The sequence below is a fragment of the Myotis daubentonii genome, chromosome 1 (genome assembly GCF_963259705.1).
Source record: "Myotis daubentonii chromosome 1, mMyoDau2.1, whole genome shotgun sequence".
Taxonomy (NCBI): domain Eukaryota; kingdom Metazoa; phylum Chordata; class Mammalia; order Chiroptera; family Vespertilionidae; genus Myotis; species Myotis daubentonii.
Genome location: NC_081840.1, coordinates 75,632,352 through 75,658,109, shown reverse-complemented (window position 1 = coordinate 75,658,109; position 25,758 = coordinate 75,632,352). Strand labels below are relative to the sequence as shown.

General features: G+C 49.6%; 1 protein-coding gene and 5 pseudogenes across 5 annotated transcripts in view; 5 read left to right on the top strand and 1 right to left on the bottom strand.

Annotated features, from left to right (window-relative positions):
* LOC132239625 (ribonuclease 4-like) overlaps positions 1-25,758 on the bottom strand; it is a 337,426-nt gene that overhangs the window by 21,609 nt on the left and 290,059 nt on the right. The window lies entirely within an intron of this gene.
* LOC132228081 (UV excision repair protein RAD23 homolog B-like) lies at positions 13,220-14,298 on the top strand (annotated as a pseudogene).
* On the top strand, positions 16,005-17,083 carry LOC132228079 (UV excision repair protein RAD23 homolog B-like; annotated as a pseudogene).
* Positions 18,867-19,873, top strand: LOC132228071 (UV excision repair protein RAD23 homolog B-like; annotated as a pseudogene).
* On the top strand, positions 21,583-22,661 carry LOC132228065 (UV excision repair protein RAD23 homolog B-like; annotated as a pseudogene).
* LOC132228057 (UV excision repair protein RAD23 homolog B-like) lies at positions 24,371-25,449 on the top strand (annotated as a pseudogene).

The following is a 25,758-nucleotide window of genomic DNA, read 5'->3' as shown; positions in this document are numbered from 1 at the left end:
TACGTAGCTGGCTAAGGCTTTCCCTGATTACCCCCAAGTGGTTGGTGTAAAAACAGCAGGTTTCCCCTAGGGCCAGACAGAGGCCTCCCTGCTTTAGGAAAAGCAGATCTAGGCCTCTTCTGTTTTGCAATACCACCTCTGCAAGAGAACTGAGGGAGTCCTCCAGTTGGCTAACAGATTTCTCAAGAGTGTTTAAATCTTTATCTATCTGCTTGCTTAATTCTTTATAATTTTGGTGGCCAGTTGCTAGGGCGGCTGTTCCGACTGCCGTGGATTCTGCTAATTCTATTCCCATAAGAAGGGGAACTAGGATGGGGGCCCTTCTGACCCTCTTGGGCTCGAAGTTTAAATGTTCTCGGCCCCCTTCTCCCTAGTAATAGTACACCTGCGGGAGGATATGAGTTAGAATGCATAGTCCAGGGTTTGTCGGATGCTGGAGGGCTGGAGAGAAGATGCAAGAGCTTATACCAGTTGTACATGCCCACCAAGTCCCCTCCGGAGCTACTAAGTAGGTGGGGGTCTCTCCTGTATAATTCTTTGGAAGTATAATAGATGAATTACATAGATCTGTATAAATGGAACTGCTAAGGGGGTAGTTCCTTGGATACACACAAGTCCCTGGGTTCAGGAGATCCCCAAGAGTGAGTCCTGTGTGCTTGTGTCCCCACATACACAGCCCGTCCGGCAGACTTTCTACCGAAAGGTTCCTGATGGCAGAGGCATCCCTCCCAAGCTTGGCCTCTGCCCCTATTCCAACATAATAAGGGGGTTCAGGGTTAAGGCACAGCCAGCAATCAGCGGTTAGATTTGGGGAGGTGCGATTCAGGAAAGAAAACATCAAGTCCAAAGTCCCCAGCAGCTGCTGGTTTGGTCTTCCCGCGCCTGCTCCTAAAAGCTGTTCTGTAGGTGGATCAGGACTGGGGTTCCCAGGCTTTTGTGACTCAGGGGAACCAGGAGGTTTTTCTGGGGCTGGGTGCTGTGGCAAGCTTGGCCTCCTCTGTTTGTCTAGGGGAAGTAAGGGGCCAATTGGGTTGAGCCACCGGGGAAGAGCCCGGTGCTGAATGGTGAAGAGCTGGCCAGGGTCTCGGCCGCTGACATAGAGTCTTAACCCCCACGTCTTTCCCCCTCCCATTGGCCCGTCCACCAGGCAAGAGGCATGAAGATGACGGGGTTGCAATCTCCAACAGTGCAGTTCTTCTTTGGGGCCCCAGGCCGAACCTCTCTGGTCAGACAGAGGAGCTTGTTGGTGGGAGGTTTTTTCCACAGGGCTAGGGTCTCACAGCCCCAAGAGGCACAATAGAAGTCGCCCTCTCCTCCACAGTCACTACTCCCTTCCCGGGGGAAGACATAATGTCCAGTATGCCATAATCCTTGCTCTAAAGCCAAATTACCACACACATAACTCTTGCCTCCGGTGGCCCAGTGTTGGTCCCCCCAGCCATACCTGGTCGACATGGATTGGCTATGGGAATTTCCCCAGTTCTTTACAAACAGTTTGCAGAGATCTGTTCGGATGACAGGAGCCCCTACTCCTACAACAGAACCTATAATAGTCCCATCAATAGTTCGTGTGACCTCCCAAGAGTAATTCTTGGCTAAATGGGGGTTCCCCAATCCTGGCTGCATGCAGACAAGAAGAGTCAGGATGAACACCGGGTGAGCCTGACCTTTAGTGGGTCTCCGGTCCTCTGGACCCGCCATTCCCCGACGCTGTTGTTCGCCTTCTTAACCTGGGTACGATGGATCCAGTGTCTTTTTCCTGCAACTTTGATGGCAGTTGGAGTGCTCAGCACCACCTGGTAGGGTCCATCCCATCTAGGTTCCAGGCTGCCAGGGTCGTGGCGTTTCACCCAGACGAGGTCACCCGGGGAGAAGGCAGGCTGCGTTGGACTGGTTCTTGGTGTGTCCTCCTCCTCTCGTATGGCTCTTACCACCCGTTGTGCCGACCTGGCGCTGCTCTGCAAAGCCTGTAAGGACTTAAGCAAATTTCGGGTAGACAGCCGGGCAATTTCTTCCTCCCTTAGGTGGGGAAGAAGAGGTGGCGGCCTGCCAAACATAATTTCAAAAGGAGTGAGTCTTTTTATATACGGGGTACACCTAGCTCTGAGGAGGGCAAAAGGAAGGAGACTTACCCAGTTTTCGCCAGTCTTTAATTTTAATTTAGTTAATGCTTCCTTTAAGGTCCGATTCATCCTCTGTACCTGTCCAGAACTCTGTGGTCTATAAACACAATGTAATTTCCAAGTTACTTTTAGGGCCTTAACTATGGATTGTGTAACTTTGGCGATAAACACTGGACCATTGTCGGACCCCATATATAGTGGTAGGCCAAACTGGGGGACAATTTCAGTGAGGAGTTTTCTAACTACTACCTGTGCTGTCTCTGTCCTGGTTGGGTATGCCTCAGGCCATCCAGAGAAGGATCAACAAAAACCAGAAGGTACTTATATCCTCCTCGTCCTCCTGGTATCTCAGTGAAGTCCACCTCCCAGTGTTCTCCGGGGTTCTGACCTCGGAATCGCTGCCCCGGCGCGGCCACAAGAGGGGACCCTTGGTTCACCTGGGCACATACTTGGCACCTTCTGGCCAAGTCTTGGGATATTTTCTGGAGCCCTGGGATGTAGAATTCTCTTCCCAGTAGTTCTGATAGCTTCGTTCCCTGCAGGTGGGTGCTTTGGTGGGTCTGGGAAGCGATGGTCTGCCCCAGGACTTCTGGTACTATAGGCTTCCCATCTGGCAGAATTAGCCATCCAGCCTCTCCTTCCCGGGCCCTTAGCTTCTCAGCTAGCCTCTGCTCCTCTGGTAGATAAGTAGGCTTCTCTGGGAGCCTTCGTGCTGGCAGGGCTACGAGAACTTCTAGGGGCCCTACTGGTCTTTTAGCCACTTCCTTGGTGGTTTGGTCTGCAAATCGATTTCCTTGTGCTTCGGGACTATTTCCCTTCTGGTGCCCCCGGCAATGAATTACTGCCACTTCCTTTGGCCCCCATATGGCTGCCAGGAGGTTGAGTATCTCAGAAGCGTTTTTAATGTCCTTTCCTCCTGAGGTCAGGAGGCCTCTTTCCTGATAAAGGCCCCATGCACATGTACTGTGGCGAAAGCATACCTACTGTCCGTGAAAATGTTCACTCTTTTTCCCTTTCCCCACCGGAGGGCCTGAGTGAGTGCTATTAGTTCTGCCTTTTGGGCTGAGGTGCCTCGTCCTAAGGCCTGTGCCCAGAGAACCTCCTTTTGTGTCACCACCGCTGCCCCCGTATACCGGGTACCTTCCTCTACGATGCTGCTCCCATCCGTGTAGAGGGTCTCATCCGGATTCTGCAGGGGCTGGTCCACAAGGTCCTCTCAGAGGGAAGTGAGGGCAGTCAGCGTCTCTTCACAGTCATGCAGAGGGGCCTCTGCTTCCACATCAGGGAGGAGTGTGGCTGGGTTCAAGGCAGCCGTTTTCAGGAAGCTGACTTGCGGTGGGTCTAGCAGTAACACCTGGTACTGGGTAATGCGGGCGTTGGACATCCACCTCTCCTGGGGGCCTCCTTAATAAGGTCTCAACTGCATGCGGGGCAACTACTTGGAGATTTTGGCCAAAGGTGAGCTTTGAGGCTTCCTTTACCAGGAGGGCGGTGGCTGCAATGGCTCTCAAACAGATGGGCCATCCCGATGCCACTGGGTCAAGCCTCTTAGAGAGATAAGCTACGGGGCGTTTCCATGGTCCCAAGGGTTGCGTGAGGACCCCTTTTGCCACCCCTTTGTTCTCAGCTACATATAGCTGAAAGGGTTTGGTTAAGTCTGGCAGGGCAAGTGCTGGGGCACTTACCAGGGCTTCCTTCAGCTTCTTATAAGCCTCTTCTTCCTTTTCTGTCCAGACTAGGGCGGTCTCCTTTCCCCCCGTTGCAGAGCATAATGGTCGTGCAATTTCTGCAAAACCTAGTATCCATAGCCTGCAATAACCCACTGCCCCGAGGGACTCCCGGACTTGCCTTTTGGTGGTAGGCCTTGGGATTGACAAGATGGCCTTTATTCTGCTACTGGATAAAATTTGCCTACCCGCTTCTATGTTGAAACCCAAATATGTCACTCAGGTAGTGCATAGCTGAGCTTTCTTAGCTGAGACCCGATACCCCAAATAATCTAGGGTGTTCAGCAATTCTCGAGTGGCCTGCCTACAGTCCTGTTCCTCCTCTGTGACCAGTAGGAGGTCGTCTACATATTGGAGCAGAGTTACCCGTGGATGGTCCTGACGGAACTCCCGGAGGTCTTGGTTTAGGGCCTCATCGAACAGAGTGGGTGAGTTCTTAAATCCTTGCAGCAACCTAGACCAAGTTAACTGTCCAGACTCTCCCTCTGTCGGGTCCACCCTCTCAAAGGCAAAGATAGGTTGACTCTGCTTTGCCAGGGGTAGGGAGAAAAAGGCATCCTTTAAGTCTAAAACAGTATAGAACCGGTGTTCTGGCTTGAGGAGGCTGAGAAGAGTGTAAGGGTTTGGAAGCGTGGGATGGATAGTCTCAACTCTTTTGTTTACTTCCCTTAAGTCCTGCACCGGCCTGAAATCCTCAGTCCCTGGTTTTTGTACTGGCAACAGGGGAGTGTTCCAAGCAGATTGGCAAGGAATCAAGATTCCAGCCTCTTTCAGCCTCCTAATGTGCTTGGCGATTCCTACTCTCCCCTTCTGGCTCATTGGATATTGCCAGACTCTGACTGGGGTGGCACTGCTGGTCAGCTGGACTACAATTGGAGGCCGGTGTTTAGCTAGCCCTGGTGGATTGTCCTCTGCCCAAACTCCTGGGATAGCCTGTCTTAATTGTTCGAGATAGGCATCTGCTGAGACTTCCCCAGGCTCCTCCTCATGTAGTAAATATTCCTGTAAGGGCAATGTCAGGAGATACATCCCCGCAGTCCCTGGGTCTTGCAACTTGACTTCTGGCCCTGGCCCTTCAAAAGAGATTGTGGCCCATAATTTATTCAGCAAGTCCTGGCCTAGCAAAGGGTAAGGGCACTCTGGCATTACTCAAAATGAGTGAGTCACTGAGCCATTTCCTAGGTCACTGATCCGACCTTTAGTCCATGGGTAGGATTTTACTTTTCCAGTTGCCCCTTTTATGCGGATTTTGGTCTTAGAGACCGGACCCACTGGCTGTTGTAGGACAGAGTAGGTGGCTCCCGTGTCCACAAGGAAGTCCACCTTTTGGCCCCCCACTGTCAGAGTTATCCTGGGCTCTTGGGGGCCAGCTGAGCCCTGACAACCCTAATCCACCTCCTCCACCAGCACGGGATTCTGCTCCCCTGCACGTTCAGGGCACTCCCTTTTCCAGTGTCCTTCCTTTTTGCAAAGTGCACACTGGTTTTTCCCAAGCTGGGGTCGGAATTCTTTTTTTCCGGGAGGCTTTCCTTTGCCCTTATTGTCTTTCCGGCCCCTTGGGCCTTTTTCCTCGTTTAGGGCCAGAAGGACCTTGGCCATCCGGGTGTTTAAACCTGCCGTCGCGTCCTCCCGATTGTTGAAAACCTTCTGGGCCACCTCAACCAACTCAGAGATTGATTTCCCCTCAAAGCCTTCTAACTTTTGTAATTTTTTCCTAATATCTGGGGCCGACTGGGAAACAAATGCAACAATGACAGCCTCCCGATTTTCCGGGGCATCAGGGTCAATGGGGGTATACACCCGATAGGCCTCGCACAGCCTCTCAAGGAAAGCTGCCGGGCTCTCATTAGGCCCCTGGACTGTCTCTGTCACCTTAGAGAGGTTTGTGGGTCTCCGAGCAGCTGCTCAATTGGATGGCCCCCAATAGAGTCTGGCGATACCGATCGAGAGCCTCCTTTCCCCTCTCAGTATTGGGATTCCAGGCAAGTCACCTGGAGGGAAACACAGCCTCTAATCTGTCTTGTTCAGAGGAAGGCTGCCCATCCTGAACCAGCACAAATCTCCTCCCCTCCGCCTTGATTATCTCTCTCTCCTCTGAAGTGAAAAGAGTTTGCATCAACTGTTGACAGTCATCCCAGGTAGGTTGATGGGTAAAAAACACAGACTCTAAAAGAGAGATCAACCCCTGTGGGTTCTGGGAGAAGGAAGGATTCTGGTTCTTCAAATTGTACAGGTCACTGGTAGAAAAGGGGACATAAACCATGAAAGGCTGCCCATCTGGACCTAAATCTAAAGGGCCTGCTTGCCTTAATGGCAATATGGGGGCTGCAGGACTGATGGAGGCTGCAGGATCCCGCGGCTTCTTACCCCCTCCTTCTCTCTCTCCATACGCTGTCCCCTGCCTCGTGAGAGAAGGGGAGACCGGAGCCGGGCCCTGGACTGGAGTTTCCGGAGGAATGGAAACCAGCTGTGGAGAAGGCCGGGGCTCCTGACCGGGGTCACTTGCCACCATGGGACCGGTGGAGGGAGGAGCATATGGGGGAGGCCTGACCTTGGAGAGTGCCTCCTCACCCGTATCTTGCAGAACAGGGGGAGTTTTGCCCTTCTTGGCTGAGGCCAAGAGGATTGTCTATCTCTGTCCCAATTTCTTTTCTTTATTCTGACAACTCTGTATCCACCTTGGATTTTGAGTCAAAACACCGACCCATACTTGAATATAGGGAATTTGGTCGGAGTGACCCGGCCGGCCGTAGACAACATGGTGGACCCGATAAGCAGAAGTTAAGTCATAAGTCCCTATGTCTGGCCATCCCACCTGGAAAGTGGGCCACTCCCTTTCACAGAATTTCTGTAAATCAAAAGCATTAACATCATGACAATATCCTTCAGCTCGCTTCTTGAAGTCCTGAAAATTGTTCAAAAAACATTGCAGCGGGGTGCACACAGAAGCAGATGACGACGACCCTTGACCCATTTTGACAAACACCAAGACAACAAATATCAGACAGACAAACCCAGTGCAGCCTACAGCTGCACAAACCAGGGACCCCAGCCACCGTCGTGGCCGCGGGTCAGGACCAGGAGTACCGCTGCGTCCAGCCCTCTGTATAGGTCCTTCCGTGGGACGTCCCAATTCCAGTTTAACGACCGGTCCTTACCTCTCTCGAGAGTCCAGGTGGCTCGGTTTCCGAATTGAAAGTTTTTGGGTGGACTGGAGGCCTCCTTGGTAGTCGTTCTCCACAGGTGTGGGGTATCTCGCTGAGTGCCCGGCGACAAGTGGGGGAGAGCCTCCTGCCATAAACAAGGGGTCCCTCTCACCCCTGCTGGGGGAGAGCCTCCTGCCTTGAATAGGGGGTCCCTCTCACCGCTGCCGGAGGAGAACCTCCTGCCCTAAACAAGGGGTCCCTCTCCTCCCTGCTGGGTAACTCGCTGGGGCCTCCAAATGTTATGGGTTGGCTCAGCGAGATAGACCACTGACTCAGAATTTAAATTTAAGAGCCTTTTATTAAGCTGGCCAGCTGACCACAGCCTGCACTTCCCCCTCTAGGAAGGTTTGCAGCTTGTGGTAGAGACCAATGGTGCAGTATGATCTTTTATAGAAAAACAGTGTTAGAAAAAATTAACTACAAAGCATTCCATTAAAAGTTCATAAAGAGTTCACAAGCACAAAAGGGGGGTAAACAGAGTCACACCTGGCTGGAGCGTATCATAACACATTGTTTCTCTAAGACAATCTAGCAATTTTTCTTCCATGGTTCCTAACCCTAATACAATCCTTCTTCATATCCTGACACAATTCCTCTCCATACGTCAGCCCCCCCTTCCAGTACATTCAATTTCTTATGTCTCATTTCCTCCCTTAGCACATTCTGTAACATTCTGTAACCCTTCCATGACTCAGTCCCACACCCTGTAACAGCCACCACAAACTTAGCTAGTGAGATTTCTGTCTGAATGTCTTAATGTAATTTTGTCTTTCTATGTTTTAGGGACTTTAGTTTGCTCTTCTCTGGTTTATGAATATAAGGACAAAAATTACATAGGGAAGTGAGCTATGAAGGTGGGGTTGGGCAACAAGGTTGATGCTTTAATGATAATGGGCAGTTCTTCAATGAGAATGAACTGCATTCCAGACATAACTGCTAGGTTCTGGGAACATACGATTTCCAGCAAGAATAGAATGTCCTTTCTTTGAACAGAAAGGGCAATCATGGTTAACAGCATAGTTAATATTTCCCATAACTATAACTAGTCCCCAACATTATGTTTTTCCCCATAACACTGGGAAAAACAGAACTGTAGAAGTACCCTCCAGCTGTGAAGCAGGGGCACTCCTGTTTCAATAAAGAAAAATAAAGCAAAATCGTATTTTCACATTGAGTTATCCCTGTTACAAAATTGGTAATAATTGGTTTTAGAAATCTCAAAGTTGCTAAGATGTAATAAATAGATGTAACTAAAAGAAAGGATTTATGATAAAGATTTTCAGTAATAATTGATAAATATGCTAATAATATAAGTCCAGTCACTCAAGAGGAGATTGACTATGCTCTCTGTTGGAGGAAAGGACCAGTCATCCTTCCCCGTGTAAAACTAGAGAAGGCTAAAAGAGAACAAGGGCAGACAGAGAAATGAGATCCCTTGTCCTCCCTTCCCCTCCCTATGCGACCAGAGGACAATCTGAGGGAACAGCAAAGATGGTGATTTACAATCCCAGCCTCCCCCTTATCCAACTGGCCCTCAGGCCTCTGTGCCACCCCAAACCAGCTTTTCCAGGGTGCGAGTAAAGGAGTTGAAGCAGTGGGGAAAAAAAAAAGTTAAAACCTCTTCTGGAAGACCCATGTGGCTTAGCTGACCAGCTAGACCCAATTTTGGGCCCACAGTGTATATGTAGACTGAGTTAATGTCTCTCTTGGGAATACTATTCTCAGGAAAAGAAGTGGGGAATGATTTGAAGGTTGGCTATGGCTATCTGGGAAAGGGAGCACCCGGCTGGCCCTGGTGTGCTTCCAGCAGATGTAAAATTTCCAAACCCGGGAGCTCCAGTGGGACCTTAACAACAAGGCCCATAGGGGACACATGGGAGATCTCCCAGGGAACTAATAATTAAAGGGATTAGGGAAGCAGTTCCCCAGTCTCAGAACCTAAATAATGCCTTCAATATTCAGCAAGGCAAAGAAGAAGGGCCTTCCAAATGTTCCAAGACTAAAAGATCAAATAAGAAAGTACTCTGGGCCAGACAACCAGGACCTGTTGGGCCAAGAAATATTACAAATTACATTTTGTCACCAATAGTTGGCCTGACATCTCATGAAAACTGCAAAGTTGGGAATCTGAGGGGATGGAAGTGCAGAAGAGCTGTCATAAAAGGCTCAGGAAGTCTATGTACATAAAGATAAGAAAGGCAGAAACGGAAAGCTAACATAATGTTCACAACTGTAGAACAAGTGGCTCAGGGAAGGGCTGGCCCGGAGGGTCAGAAACAGAAGCCACAGCAGTATCGCCCAAATCTCAGCATGTTATCGCTAAGGAAAAATGTGGCAGTTTTGAATCCAAGCAGCTTGAGGTCTGGGAACAGGCTGTGGGTCCTGCTCCCTTCTCCCCCTGCCTGTTTCTCCAGCCTCCTAGGCCTATACATACATTTCCAAAGTCTTTGATAACTTAAAGGCTTTAGAGCGTTGATGGATTAAATGATAAACATCTAAATATTTGAAATAATAGGATACTGAAACATTAATTAATCTGAGTTTGCCTCCTCTGGAGAATCTAGAGCAGTGGTTCTCAACCTTGGCTGGACATTAGAATCACCTGGGAATCTTTTTAAAATCCTGATTTCTGGGCCTCATCCTCCAGGAATTCTGTTTCTTTGGTACTAATGTTGTGGCCCCACCCCACAACAAAGAAACAGAATTTCCGGAGGATGAGGCCCAGAAATCAGAATTTTAAAAAGATTCCCAGGTGATTCTAATGTGCAGCCAAGGTTGAGAACTATTGAGCTAGAGGATGAAGTTGAATCTGTTAATGAATGTCTTGTATTTTATTTGAAATCTCTCTTAAAATATTAATGTATCGCTAATCTGAGGAATGTTAATCACTTACATTTCACCTAAAAATTAAGGTTAAGAATTCTAACTAATTGGAAGGAAAGTATGGCTCTGGTGCAATAGAGAAAGCATAAGGCATGGAAATGCATTTTGAAGGAGAAAAAAGGTGGTTTGTAACGCTGGTTATTTCTGAAAGTTGTAAGAATGTTTCTGAAAGTTGTCAGGATGCGGCTGAAAGTTATAGAAAGTTTGTAGGAAGAAATGGTAAAAGAAAATTGAATAATTGGGAGAAACCAAGATGGCGGCGTAGGTTAACGCCGGAGATCGCTGCCTCGAACAACCACTTCAGAGATATAACTAAAGGACAGAACGGACATCATCCAAAACCACAGGAAGGCTGGCTGAGTGGAAATTCTACAACTAGGAGGAAAGTGAATATCATACCCAGACTCAGAGGAGGCGCAGTGCTGAAGTGAAATACTCAGGTGCGGAGTGCGCGCGTGGAGCGGGCTGGCGGCGGAGGGCGCGGTTGTTGTTTTCAATCGGGAGGGAGTTTCAGACTCTGAGCTCCAGATCCGGGCGAGTCTCTGGGGAGCAAGACTCAAACGGGAGAAGCGGGACTGTCTGGCTTCGGTCAGAACTCGAAGGCAGCTTTCTCTCCAAGGTTTGCAGCCATTGCTGGGACTCTGAGAGGCAGAGCCCCTGGGGAAGGAACTGAGAGCAGCCATAACTGCTCGCTCCTGCCCGCCCTGTAGATCCCCTGGGACCCGCCCCGCCCAAGCCCTGCACAGAGCCATTTGCCAGATAGCCTCAGGCAAAGGCTAGATTAGCACCGCCTTAGAGATCCAGCACAGAAGCCCTCCCACTGCAGACCCAGCGGACTCTCATAGCCAGTTAGCCTGGAGGTCAAATCACCCCCGGTATTGCCGACATCAATCAAGGCTTAAAGGCAACAAGACTGCACACAAAGACCACTAGGGGGTGTACCAAGAAAGCATAAAAAATGCGGAGACAAAGAAACAGGACAAAACTGTCAATGGAGGATATTGAGTTCAGAACCACACTTTTAAGGTCTCTTGAGAACTGTCTAGAAGTTGCCGATAAACTTAGTAAGGCCCTCGAAAAGACTGGTGAGACCGCCGATAAATGTAGTGAGATCCTCAAGAAATCTAATGAGACCCTCGATCTTATACTGGGGAACCAACTAGAAATTAAGCATACACGGACTGAAATAACGAATATTATACAGACTCCCGACAGCAGACCAGAGGAGCGCAAGAATCAAGTCAATGATTTGAAATGCGAGGAAGCAAAAAACACCCAACCGGAAAAGCAAAATGAAAAAAGAATCCAAAAATGCGAGGATAGTGTAAGGAGCCTCTGGGACAGCTTCAAGCGTACCAACATCAGAATTATAGGGGTGCCAGAAGATGAGAGAGAGCAAGATATTGAAAACCTATTTGAAGAAATAATGACAGAAAACTTCCCCCACCTGGTGAAAGAAATGGACTTACAGGTCCAAGAAGCGCGGAGAACCCCAAACAAAAGGAATCCAAAGAGGACCACACCAAGACACATCATAATTAAAATGCCAAGAGCAAAAGACAAAGAGAGAATCTTAAAAGCAGCAAGAGAAAGAAACCCAGTTACCTACAAGGGAATACCCATACGACTGTCAGCTGATTTCTCAACAGAAACTTTGCAGGCCAGAAGGGAATGGCAAGAAATATTCAAAGTGATGAATACCAAGAATCTACAACCACGATTACTCTATCCAGCAAAGCTATCATTCAGAATTGAAGGTCAGATAAAGAGCTTCACAGATAAGGAAAAGCTAAAGGAGTTCATCACCACCAAACCAGGATTATATGAAATGCTGAAAGGTATCCTTTAAGAAGAGGAAGAGGAAGAAAAAGGTAAAGATACAAATTATGAACAACAAATATGCATCTATCAACAAGTGAATCTAAGAATCAAGTGAATAAATAATCTGATGAACAGAATGAACTGGTGATTATAATAGAATCAGGAACATAGAAAGGGAATGGACTGACTATTCTTGGGGGGGAAAGGGGTGTGGGAGATGTGGGAAGAGACTGGACAAAAATCGTGCACCTATGGATGAGGACAGTGGGTGGGGAGTGAGGGCGGAGGGTGGGGCGGGAACTGGGAGGAGGGGAGATATGGGGGGGGGAAAGAGGAACAAATGTAATAATCTGAACAATAAAGATTAAAAAAAAAAAAAACCTGAAAAAAAAATTGAAAAATTGTCACAGGACAGTAAAGCAGGACAAGCAGAACAGGGAAACTGAGATAGTACAACAGCAGTTGACAGCCATCTAGAAAATCCTATCTTCCCTAAACCAAGGACACTTCAGAGTAAATGATTTTCATTTTGCTTCCCTTAAAAGTGGGTACATAGCTTATGTTAATGTACTCAGAGAGACTGATAGTAGAAAACCAATTAGTGTCATTTGCTGTCCACACACAAGGACAAATAAAGTTAAAAAATGAGCCTTATTTTGGTTACTTTTTTTTCTAGTAAAATGATCATATTAATCAGATATTTAATAAATAAACGAAAAAGAACCATTTTTAATCATGGGAACTGAAATTTGCTAGCCTATGTTTGTGTCTAGTACACTTTGATATATAATCTTTTGATAAAATCAAGTATGACAATCCATCAAGGGATTAAATTTTAAGGAACTTACTCTTGACCTAGAATTGTTTTTAGATCACCCCAATAGGCTCTGAAATGCCTTGAATTTTTGTTTTCTTTCTCATGAAGAAAAATTTTATGCTAAAGGTACATAGGAACCTTTATCAGATACACTTATAATTAATGGTTATTAGTTAGAATATTATAGAATGTTGGGTTTTACAGAAAGGACAACATTCCATGTCATCTGCATTAGAATGAAATCCATCACCATGTCATTTGAAACTTCTTCTTGTCCGAGTCTTGATGATGGCAGCCACCAGCCTGTGCTGAGCTAGCGGATTCCCTGCTTGTCTGCAAGTGCTTCTTGAGCTTCCTGCACACTCAGGGGCTCCTGCTTGAGGAAGCTAGGTGGGCTGATCTCACGGGAAAGGTCACAGTCATGGAGGCAGCTGCTTGGCCAGAGGCCATGGCAGGGGGGGTGAATGAGGGGTGTGGGGGGGAGAGGCTGCCCCGCTGGGCGAATGTGACAAATCACCTCCCCACTATCTGCCTTCTGAGCACACAAGGAGCGCGGATGAACCCAAGGCCATACCAGGCCTCAGACCCCCCCAGTGGCCAACACCTGGAGCAGGCCCGGCAGTGTATCTGAGCTGTGGCACCATGCAGGTCGCCCTGAAGACCCTCCAGCAGCAGACCTTTAAGATCGACATGGACCCCAAGGTGACGGTGAAAGCACTGAAAGAGAAGATTGAATCTGCAAAGGGGAAGGATGCCTTTCCTGTAGCTGGTCGGAAGTTAATGTGCGCAGGTAAAATCCTCAATGATGCTACTGCTCTAAACGAATATCAAATTGATGGGAAAAACTTTGTGCTGGTTATGGTGACAAAACCCAAAGCAGTGACAACACCAGCACCCACAATGACGCAGCAATCAAATCCTACCACAACTACCGCAGTTAGTTCCTCCACAGCACCAGCTGTGGCTCAGGTCCCAACCCCCACCCCTGCTTTGGCTCCCACTCCCACTCCCACTCCGACTCCTTCTCCTACTCCTACTCCAGCTCCAGCCCTACTCCCACACCTACATCTCTCACTCCAGCATCAACGGCAGCATCTTCAGAACCTGCACCTGTTAGTGTCACAAAACAGGAGAACCCTGCAGAACAGCCAGCAGAAACACCAGTGGCTACTAGCCCCACATCAACTGACAGTACATCGGGAGATTCTTGCCGGTCAAATCTTTTTGAAGATGCCACAAGTGCACGTGTGACACTTATGAGAATATGGTGGTAACTGAGATTATGTCAATGGGCTATGAACGAAAGCAAGTAATTGCAGCCCTGAGAGCCAGTTTCAACAACCCTGGCCGAGCAGTGGAGTATCTTTTCATGGGGATTCCTGGAGACAGAGAAAGTCAGGCTGTGGTTGATCCCTCTCCAGTAGCTACTACTGAGCCTTCTCAGTGTTCAGTGGCTGCAGCTGCAGCAACTACGACAGCAGCAACTACAACAATAAGTTCTGGAGGACATCCCCCTGAATCAGCCTCAGTTTCAACAGATGAGACAAATTATTCAACAGAATCCTTCCCTGTTTCCAGCATTGCTATATCAGATAGGTTGAGAAAATCCTCAATTACTGCAGATAAAGGCATCAGGATTTCCTGAAGGACTTGTGATACAAGCATACTTTGCTTGTAGAAGAATGAGAAGTTGGCTGCCAATTGCCAATTTTCTCCTATAGCCAAACTCTGATGAAGATTGAAAGGGGCTGTTTTTTTTTTGTTTTTTTTTTTTTTTTTTAATATCACACCTCACACCGGTGCGTTACACGAACTTTGTTCACTGGATTGTCTGGGATAACTTGGGCTCATATCCACAATACCTGTATAAGGTAGTAGATTGTTGGGGGGTGGGAGGGAGGGATCTAGGCTAAATACAGTGCATGTCTGCTTCAATTAGTAGATGCTGCAGATCCACACAGTGTGTAAAATAGACAACCAAAAAGCAGCTTTTGCAGGTCTCTCTCTTGTAAAAAACAGTAGGTAACTTCCTGGGTTTCACTCTTTTTCGTGTACTAGATCCAGAAATTTAGTGTAATGCCCTGCTTTATATTTCTTTGACTTCACATTGGATTCAGAAAGAATCTACAGTCTTTATTTCATGGCAACACTGGATAATGGCTTTATGAAATTAAAACAGATTTGGAACAACTGCAGAGATGCCAAATAATTGATGGGTATTGTTGCTGCTTCAAAGTTCCCCTCACCATTCCAAGGTCACCGCCAACGGACGCGACCCAGTCACCCTAAGTGAAAAGGAGCCAGCTCGATGGGCCTTAAATACCTGGCGGGCGGAGGGCAAGTGCGTGCTCGCTTTGGCAGCACATATGCCAGTGCACCTGGCCTGCCTCCGATCCTGCACCAGCAGTCGGACACCCCCCTGCCAGCCAGCCAGCCAGCCACCCACCCACCAGCCTGATTGCTCCCAACTGCCCCCCCACTCACCAGGGGGGCCGATTGGGGGTGGGGAACCTAGGTGGCGGTGGGATGTGCCCCTGTAGTGGGGCACCTATGTGGCGAGGTGGGGCACCTGTGTGATGAGGAGGGGTGGGCGCCGATGAGGTGGGGCACCTGTGTGATGAGGTGGGGTGGGCGCCGATGAGGTGGGGCACCTGTGTGTGGGGCACCTGTGTGATGACGTAGGGTGGGCGCCGATGAGGTGGGGCACCTGTGGGATGACGTGGGGTGGGCGCAGATCAGGTGGGGCACATGTGTGGTGGCATGCGGTGGGGCCCCCCTATGTGGTGGGGCATGCATGCTCTTTGGCCACTTCACAACTTTTGCTTGTGGTGCCCCTGCTATGAAAATACCTTCTCCCCCTGCCCGGGACAGCGATGGAATGCTCAACGTACATGGGAACCTTTGGCAGATACAGTTATAATTAATGGTTATTAGTTAGAATATTATAGAATGTTGGGTTTTACTGAAAGGACAACATTCCATGTCATCTACATTAGAATGAAATCCATCACCCTGTCATTTGAAACTTCTTCTTGTCAGAGTCTTGATGCTGGCAGCCACCAGCCTGTGCTGAGCTAGCGGATTCCCTGCTTGTCTCCAAGTGCTTCTTGAGCTTCCTGCACACTCAGGGGCTTGTGCCTGAGGAAGCTATGTGGACCGATCTCGCGGGAAAGGCCACAGTCATGGAGGCAGCTGCTTGGCCAGAGGCCATGGCGGGGGGGGGGGGGGGGCGAATGGGGTAGCGGGGGGGAGGAAGAGGCTGCCCCGCTGGGCGAATGTGACAAATCCCCACCCCCACTGTCTTCCTTCTGAGCACACGGGGAGCGCGGGTGACCCCAAGGCCATACCTGGCCACAGACCTCCCCCCCCCCACCCCCATTGGCCGGCACCTGGAGCAGGCCCGGCAGTGTATCTGAGCTGTGGCACCATGCAGGTCGCCCTGAAGACCCTCCAGCAGCAGACCTTTAAGATCGACATGGACCCCAAGGTGACGGTGAAAGCACTGAAAGAGAAGATTGAATCTGCAAAGGGGAAGGATGCCTTTCCTGTAGCTGGTCGGAAGTTAATGTGCGCAGGTAAAATCCTCAATGATGCTACTGCTCTAAACGAATATCAAATTGATGGGAAAAACTTTGTGCTGGTTATGGTGACAAAACCCAAAGCAGTGACAACACCAGCACCCACAATGACGCAGCAATCAAATCCTACCACAACTACTGCAGTTAGTTCCTCCACAGCACCAGCTGTGGCTCAGGTCCCAACCCCCACCCCTGCTTTGGCTCCCACTCCCACTCCCACTCCGACTCCTTCTCCTACTCCTACTCCAGCTCCAGCCCTACTCCCACACCTACATCTCTCACTCCAGCATCAACGGCAGCATCTTCAGAACCTGCACCTGTTAGTGTCACAAAACAGGAGAACCCTGCAGAACAGCCAGCAGAAACACCAGTGGCTACTAGCCCCACATCAACTGACAGTACATCGGGAGATTCTTGCCGGTCAAATCTTTTTGAAGATGCCACAAGTGCACGTGTGACACTTATGAGAATATGGTGGTAACTGAGATTATGTCAATGGGCTATGAACGAAAGCAAGTAATTGCAGCCCTGAGAGCCAGTTTCAACAACCCTGGCCGAGCAGTGGAGTATCTTTTCATGGGGATTCCTGGAGACAGAGAAAGTCAGGCTGTGGTTGATCCCTCTCCAGTAGCTACTACTGAGCCTTCTCAGTGTTCAGTGGCTGCAGCTGCAGCAACTACGACAGCAGCAACTACAACAATAAGTTCTGGAGGACATCCCCCTGAATCAGCCTCAGTTTCAACAGATGAGACAAATTATTCAACAGAATCCTTCCCTGTTTCCAGCATTGCTATATCAGATAGGTTGAGAAAATCCTCAATTACTGCAGATAAAGGCATCAGGATTTCCTGAAGGACTTGTGATACAAGCATACTTTGCTTGTAGAAGAATGAGAAGTTGGCTGCCAATTGCCAATTTTCTCCTATAGCCAAACTCTGATGAAGATTGAAAGGGGCTGTTTTTTTTGTTTTTTTGTTTTTTTGTTTTTTTTTAATATCACACCTCACACCGGTGCGTTACACGAACTTTGTTCACTGGATTGTCTGGGATAACTTGGGCTCATATCCACAATACCTGTATAAGGTAGTAGATTGTTGGGGGGTGGGAGGGAGGGATCTAGGCTAAATACAGTGCATGTCTGCTTCAATTAGTAGATGCTGCAGATCCACACAGTGTGTAAAATAGACAACCAAAAAGCAGCTTTTGCAGGTCTCTCTCTTGTAAAAAACAGTAGGTAACTTCCTGGGTTTCACTCTTTTTCGTGTACTAGATCCAGAAATTTAGTGTAATGCCCTGCTTTATATTTCTTTGACTTCACATTGGATTCAGAAAGAATCTACAGTCTTTATTTCATGGCAACACTGGATAATGGCTTTATGAAATTAAAACAGATTTGGAACAACTGCAGAGATGCCAAATAATTGATGGGTATTGTTGCTGCTTCAAAGTTCCCCTCACCATTCCAAGGTCACCGTCAACGGACGCGACCCAGTCACCCTAAGTGAAAAGGAGCCAGCTCGACGGGCCTTAAATACCTGGCGGGCGGAGGGCAAGTGCGTGCTCGCTTTGGCAGCACATATGCCAGTGCACCTGGCCTGCCTCCGATCCTGCACCAGCAGTCGGACACCCCCCTGCCAGCCAGCCAGCCAGCCACCCACCCACCAGCCTGATTGCTCCCAACTGCCCCCCCACTCACCAGGGGGGCCGATTGGGGGTGGGGAACCTAGGTGGCGGTGGGATGTGCCCCTGTAGTGGGGCACCTATGTGGCGAGGTGGGGCACCTGTGTGATGAGGAGGGGTGGGCGCCGATGAGGTGGGGCACCTGTGTGATGAGGTGGGGTGGGCGCCGATGAGGTGGGGCACCTGTGTGTGGGGCACCTGTGTGATGACGTAGGGTGGGCGCCGATGAGGTGGGGCACCTGTGGGATGACGTGGGGTGGGCGCAGATCAGGTGGGGCACATGTGTGGTGGCATGCGGTGGGGCCCCCCTATGTGGTGGGGCATGCATGCTCTTTGGCCACTTCACAACTTTTGCTTGTGGTGCCCCTGCTATGAAAATACCTTCTCCCCCTGCCCGGGACAGCGATGGAATGCTCAACGTACATGGGAACCTTTGGCAGATACAGTTATAATTAATGGTTATTAGTTAGAATATTATAGAATGTTGGGTTTTACTGAAAGGACAACATTCCATGTCATCTACATTAGAATGAAATCCATCACCCTGTCATTTGAAACTTCTTCTTGTCAGAGTCTTGATGCTGGCAGCCACCAGCCTGTGCTGAGCTAGCGGATTCCCTGCTTGTCTCCAAGTGCTTCTTGAGCTTCCTGCACACTCAGGGGCTTGTGCCTGAGGAAGCTATGTGGACCGATCTCGCGGGAAAGGCCACAGTCATGGAGGCAGCTGCTTGGCCAGAGGCCATGGCGGGGGGGGGGGGGGGGCGAATGGGGTAGCGGGGGGGAGGAAGAGGCTGCCCCGCTGGGCGAATGTGACAAATCCCCACCCCCACTGTCTTCCTTCTGAGCACACGGGGAGCGCGGGTGACCCCAAGGCCATACCTGGCCACAGACCTCCCCCCCCCCACCCCCATTGGCCGGCACCTGGAGCAGGCCCGGCAGTGTATCTGAGCTGTGGCACCATGCAGGTCGCCCTGAAGACCCTCCAGCAGCAGACCTTTAACATCGACATGGACCCCAAGGTGACGGTGAAAGCACTGAAAGAGAAGATTGAATCTGCAAAGGGGAAGGATGCCTTTCCTGTAGCTGGTCGGAAGTTAATGTGCGCAGGTAAAATCCTCAATGATGCTACTGCTCTAAACGAATATCAAATTGATGGGAAAAACTTTGTGCTGGTTATGGTGACAAAACCCAAAGCAGTGACAACACCAGCACCCACAATGACGCAGCAATCAAATCCTACCACAACTACTGCAGTTAGTTCCTCCACAGCACCAGCTGTGGCTCAGGTCCCAACCCCCACCCCTGCTTTGGCTCCCACTCCCACTCCCACTCCGACTCCTTCTCCTACTCCTACTCCAGCTCCAGCCCTACTCCCACACCTACATCTCTCACTCCAGCATCAACGGCAGCATCTTCAGAACCTGCACCTGTTAGTGTCACAAAACAGGAGAACCCTGCAGAACAGCCAGCAGAAACACCAGTGGCTACTAGCCCCACATCAACTGACAGTACATCGGGAGATTCTTGCCGGTCAAATCTTTTTGAAGATGCCACAAGTGCACGTGTGACACTTATGAGAATATGGTGGTAACTGAGATTATGTCAATGGGCTATGAACGAAAGCAAGTAATTGCAGCCCTGAGAGCCAGTTTCAACAACCCTGGCCGAGCAGTGGAGTATCTTTTCATGGGGATTCCTGGAGACAGAGAAAGTCAGGCTGTGGTTGATCCCTCTCCAGTAGCTACTACTGAGCCTTCTCAGTGTTCAGTGGCTGCAGCTGCAGCAACTACGACAGCAGCAACTACAACAATAAGTTCTGGAGGACATCCCCCTGAATCAGCCTCAGTTTCAACAGATGAGACAAATTATTCAACAGAATCCTTCCCTGTTTCCAGCATTGCTATATCAGATAGGTTGAGAAAATCCTCAATTACTGCAGATAAAGGCATCAGGATTTCCTGAAGGACTTGTGATACAAGCATACTTTGCTTGTAGAAGAATGAGAAGTTGGCTGCCAATTGCCAATTTTCTCCTATAGCCAAACTCTGATGAAGATTGAAAGGGGCTGTTTTTTTTGTTTTTTTGTTTTTTTTTTTTTTTTTAATATCACACCTCACACCGGTGCGTTACACGAACTTTGTTCACTGGATTGTCTGGGATAACTTGGGCTCATATCCACAATACCTGTATAAGGTAGTAGATTGTTGGGGGGTGGGAGGGAGGGATCTAGGCTAAATACAGTGCATGTCTGCTTCAATTAGTAGATGCTGCAGATCCACACAGTGTGTAAAATAGACAACCAAAAAGCAGCTTTTGCAGGTCTCTCTCTTGTAAAAAACAGTAGGTAACTTCCTGGGTTTCACTCTTTTTCGTGTACTAGATCCAGAAATTTAGTGTAATGCCCTGCTTTATATTTCTTTGACTTCACATTGGATTCAGAAAGAATCTACAGTCTTTATTTCATGGCAACACTGGATAATGGCTTTATGAAATTAAAACAGATTTGGAACAACTGCAGAGATGCCAAATAATTGATGGGTATTGTTGCTGCTTCAAAGTTCCCCTCACCATTCCAAGGTCACCGTCAACGGACGCGACCCAGTCACCCTAAGTGAAAAGGAGCCAGCTCGACGGGCCTTAAATACCTGGCGGGCGGAGGGCAAGTGCGTGCTCGCTTTGGCAGCACATATGCCAGTGCACCTGGCCTGCCTCCGATCCTGCACCAGCAGTCGGACACCCCCCTGCCAGCCAGCCAGCCAGCCACCCACCCACCAGCCTGATTGCTCCCAACTGCCCCCCCACTCACCAGGGGGGCCGATTGGGGGTGGGGAACCTAGGTGGCGGTGGGATGTGCCCCTGTAGTGGGGCACCTATGTGGCGAGGTGGGGCACCTGTGTGATGAGGAGGGGTGGGCGCCGATGAGGTGGGGCACCTGTGTGATGAGGTGGGGTGGGCGCCGATGAGGTGGGGCACCTGTGTGTGGGGCACCTGTGTGATGACGTAGGGTGGGCGCCGATGAGGTGGGGCACCTGTGGGATGACGTGGGGTGGGCGCAGATCAGGTGGGGCACATGTGTGGTGGCATGCGGTGGGGCCCCCCTATGTGGTGGGGCATGCATGCTCTTTGGCCACTTCACAACTTTTGCTTGTGGTGCCCCTGCTATGAAAATACCTTCTCCCCCTGCCCGGGACAGCGATGGAATGCTCAACGTACATGGGAACCTTTGGCAGATACAGTTATAATTAATGGTTATTAGTTAGAATATTATAGAATGTTGGGTTTTACTGAAAGGACAACATTCCATGTCATCTACATTAGAATGAAATCCATCACCCTGTCATTTGAAACTTCTTCTTGTCAGAGTCTTGATGCTGGCAGCCACCAGCCTGTGCTGAGCTAGCGGATTCCCTGCTTGTCTCCAAGTGCTTCTTGAGCTTCCTGCACACTCAGGGGCTTGTGCCTGAGGAAGCTATGTGGACCGATCTCGCGGGAAAGGCCACAGTCATGGAGGCAGCTGCTTGGCCAGAGGCCATGGCGGGGGGGGGGGGGGCGAATGGGGTAGCGGGGGGGAGGAAGAGGCTGCCCCGCTGGGCGAATGTGACAAATCCCCACCCCCACTGTCTTCCTTCTGAGCACACGGGGAGCGCGGGTGACCCCAAGGCCATACCTGGCCACAGACCTCCCCCCCCCCACCCCCATTGGCCGGCACCTGGAGCAGGCCCGGCAGTGTATCTGAGCTGTGGCACCATGCAGGTCGCCCTGAAGACCCTCCAGCAGCAGACCTTTAACATCGACATGGACCCCAAGGTGACGGTGAAAGCACTGAAAGAGAAGATTGAATCTGCAAAGGGGAAGGATGCCTTTCCTGTAGCTGGTCGGAAGTTAATGTGCGCAGGTAAAATCCTCAATGATGCTACTGCTCTAAACGAATATCAAATTGATGGGAAAAACTTTGTGCTGGTTATGGTGACAAAACCCAAAGCAGTGACAACACCAGCACCCACAATGACGCAGCAATCAAATCCTACCACAACTACTGCAGTTAGTTCCTCCACAGCACCAGCTGTGGCTCAGGTCCCAACCCCCACCCCTGCTTTGGCTCCCACTCCCACTCCCACTCCGACTCCTTCTCCTACTCCTACTCCAGCTCCAGCCCTACTCCCACACCTACATCTCTCACTCCAGCATCAACGGCAGCATCTTCAGAACCTGCACCTGTTAGTGTCACAAAACAGGAGAACCCTGCAGAACAGCCAGCAGAAACACCAGTGGCTACTAGCCCCACATCAACTGACAGTACATCGGGAGATTCTTGCCGGTCAAATCTTTTTGAAGATGCCACAAGTGCACGTGTGACACTTATGAGAATATGGTGGTAACTGAGATTATGTCAATGGGCTATGAACGAAAGCAAGTAATTGCAGCCCTGAGAGCCAGTTTCAACAACCCTGGCCGAGCAGTGGAGTATCTTTTCATGGGGATTCCTGGAGACAGAGAAAGTCAGGCTGTGGTTGATCCCTCTCCAGTAGCTACTACTGAGCCTTCTCAGTGTTCAGTGGCTGCAGCTGCAGCAACTACGACAGCAGCAACTACAACAATAAGTTCTGGAGGACATCCCCCTGAATCAGCCTCAGTTTCAACAGATGAGACAAATTATTCAACAGAATCCTTCCCTGTTTCCAGCATTGCTATATCAGATAGGTTGAGAAAATCCTCAATTACTGCAGATAAAGGCATCAGGATTTCCTGAAGGACTTGTGATACAAGCATACTTTGCTTGTAGAAGAATGAGAAGTTGGCTGCCAATTGCCAATTTTCTCCTATAGCCAAACTCTGATGAAGATTGAAAGGGGCTGTTTTTTTTGTTTTTTTGTTTTTTTTTTTTTTTTAATATCACACCTCACACCGGTGCGTTACACGAACTTTGTTCACTGGATTGTCTGGGATAACTTGGGCTCATATCCACAATACCTGTATAAGGTAGTAGATTGTTGGGGGGTGGGAGGGAGGGATCTAGGCTAAATACAGTGCATGTCTGCTTCAATTAGTAGATGCTGCAGATCCACACAGTGTGTAAAATAGACAACCAAAAAGCAGCTTTTGCAGGTCTCTCTCTTGTAAAAAACAGTAGGTAACTTCCTGGGTTTCACTCTTTTTCGTGTACTAGATCCAGAAATTTAGTGTAATGCCCTGCTTTATATTTCTTTGACTTCACATTGGATTCAGAAAGAATCTACAGTCTTTATTTCATGGCAACACTGGATAATGGCTTTATGAAATTAAAACAGATTTGGAACAACTGCAGAGATGCCAAATAATTGATGGGTATTGTTGCTGCTTCAAAGTTCCCCTCACCATTCCAAGGTCACCGCCAACGGACGCGACCCAGTCACCCTAAGTGAAAAGGAGCCAGCTCGACGGGCCTTAAATACCTGGCGGGCGGAGGGCAAGTGCGTGCTCGCTTTGGCAGCACATATGCCAGTGCACCTGGCCTGCCTCCGATCCTGCACCAGCAGTCGGACACCCCCCTGCCAGCCAGCCAGCCAGCCACCCACCCACCAGCCTGATTGCTCCCAACTGCCCCCCCACTCACCAGGGGGGCCGATTGGGGGTGGGGAACCTAGGTGGCGGTGGGATGTGCCCCTGTAGTGGGGCACCTATGTGGCGAGGTGGGGCACCTGTGTGATGAGGAGGGGTGGGCGCCGATGAGGTGGGGCACCTGTGTGATGAGGTGGGGTGGGCGCCGATGAGGTGGGGCACCTGTGTGTGGGGCACCTGTGTGATGACGTAGGGTGGGCGCCGATGAGGTGGGGCACCTGTGGGATGACGTGGGGTGGGCGCAGATCAGGTGGGGCACATGTGTGGTGGCATGCGGTGGGGCCCCCCTATGTGGTGGGGCATGCATGCTCTTTGGCCACTTCACAACTTTTGCTTGTGGTGCCCCTGCTATGAAAATACCTTCTCCCCCTGCCCGGGACAGCGATGGAATGCTCAACGTACATGGGAACCTTTGGCAGATACAGTTATAATTAATGGTTATTAGTTAGAATATTATAGAATGTTGGGTTTTACTGAAAGGACAACATTCCATGTCATCTACATTAGAATGAAATCCATCACCCTGTCATTTGAAACTTCTTCTTGTCAGAGTCTTGATGCTGGCAGCCACCAGCCTGTGCTGAGCTAGCGGATTCCCTGCTTGTCTCCAAGTGCTTCTTGAGCTTCCTGCACACTCAGGGGCTTGTGCCTGAGGAAGCTATGTGGACCGATCTCGCGGGAAAGGCCACAGTCATGGAGGCAGCTGCTTGGCCAGAGGCCATGGCGGGGGGGGGGGGGGGCGAATGGGGTAGCGGGGGGGAGGAAGAGGCTGCCCCGCTGGGCGAATGTGACAAATCCCCACCCCCACTGTCTTCCTTCTGAGCACACGGGGAGCGCGGGTGACCCCAAGGCCATACCTGGCCACAGACCTCCCCCCCCCCACCCCCATTGGCCGGCACCTGGAGCAGGCCCGGCAGTGTATCTGAGCTGTGGCACCATGCAGGTCGCCCTGAAGACCCTCCAGCAGCAGACCTTTAACATCGACATGGACCCCAAGGTGACGGTGAAAGCACTGAAAGAGAAGATTGAATCTGCAAAGGGGAAGGATGCCTTTCCTGTAGCTGGTCGGAAGTTAATGTGCGCAGGTAAAATCCTCAATGATGCTACTGCTCTAAACGAATATCAAATTGATGGGAAAAACTTTGTGCTGGTTATGGTGACAAAACCCAAAGCAGTGACAACACCAGCACCCACAATGACGCAGCAATCAAATCCTACCACAACTACCGCAGTTAGTTCCTCCACAGCACCAGCTGTGGCTCAGGTCCCAACCCCCACCCCTGCTTTGGCTCCCACTCCCACTCCCACTCCGACTCCTTCTCCTACTCCTACTCCAGCTCCAGCCCTACTCCCACACCTACATCTCTCACTCCAGCATCAACGGCAGCATCTTCAGAACCTGCACCTGTTAGTGTCACAAAACAGGAGAACCCTGCAGAACAGCCAGCAGAAACACCAGTGGCTACTAGCCCCACATCAACTGACAGTACATCGGGAGATTCTTGCCGGTCAAATCTTTTTGAAGATGCCACAAGTGCACGTGTGACACTTATGAGAATATGGTGGTAACTGAGATTATGTCAATGGGCTATGAACGAAAGCAAGTAATTGCAGCCCTGAGAGCCAGTTTCAACAACCCTGGCCGAGCAGTGGAGTATCTTTTCATGGGGATTCCTGGAGACAGAGAAAGTCAGGCTGTGGTTGATCCCTCTCCAGTAGCTACTACTGAGCCTTCTCAGTGTTCAGTGGCTGCAGCTGCAGCAACTACGACAGCAGCAACTACAACAATAAGTTCTGGAGGACATCCCCCTGAATCAGCCTCAGTTTCAACAGATGAGACAAATTATTCAACAGAATCCTTCCCTGTTTCCAGCATTGCTATATCAGATAGGTTGAGAAAATCCTCAATTACTGCAGATAAAGGCATCAGGATTTCCTGAAGGACTTGTGATACAAGCATACTTTGCTTGTAGAAGAATGAGAAGTTGGCTGCCAATTGCCAATTTTCTCCTATAGCCAAACTCTGATGAAGATTGAAAGGGGCTGTTTTTTTTGTTTTTTTGTTTTTTTTTTTTTTTTAATATCACACCTCACACCGGTGCGTTACACGAACTTTGTTCACTGGATTGTCTGGGATAACTTGGGCTCATATCCACAATACCTGTATAAGGTAGTAGATTGTTGGGGGGTGGGAGGGAGGGATCTAGGCTAAATACAGTGCATGTCTGCTTCAATTAGTAGATGCTGCAGATCCACACAGTGTGTAAAATAGACAACCAAAAAGCAGCTTTTGCAGGTCTCTCTCTTGTAAAAAACAGTAGGTAA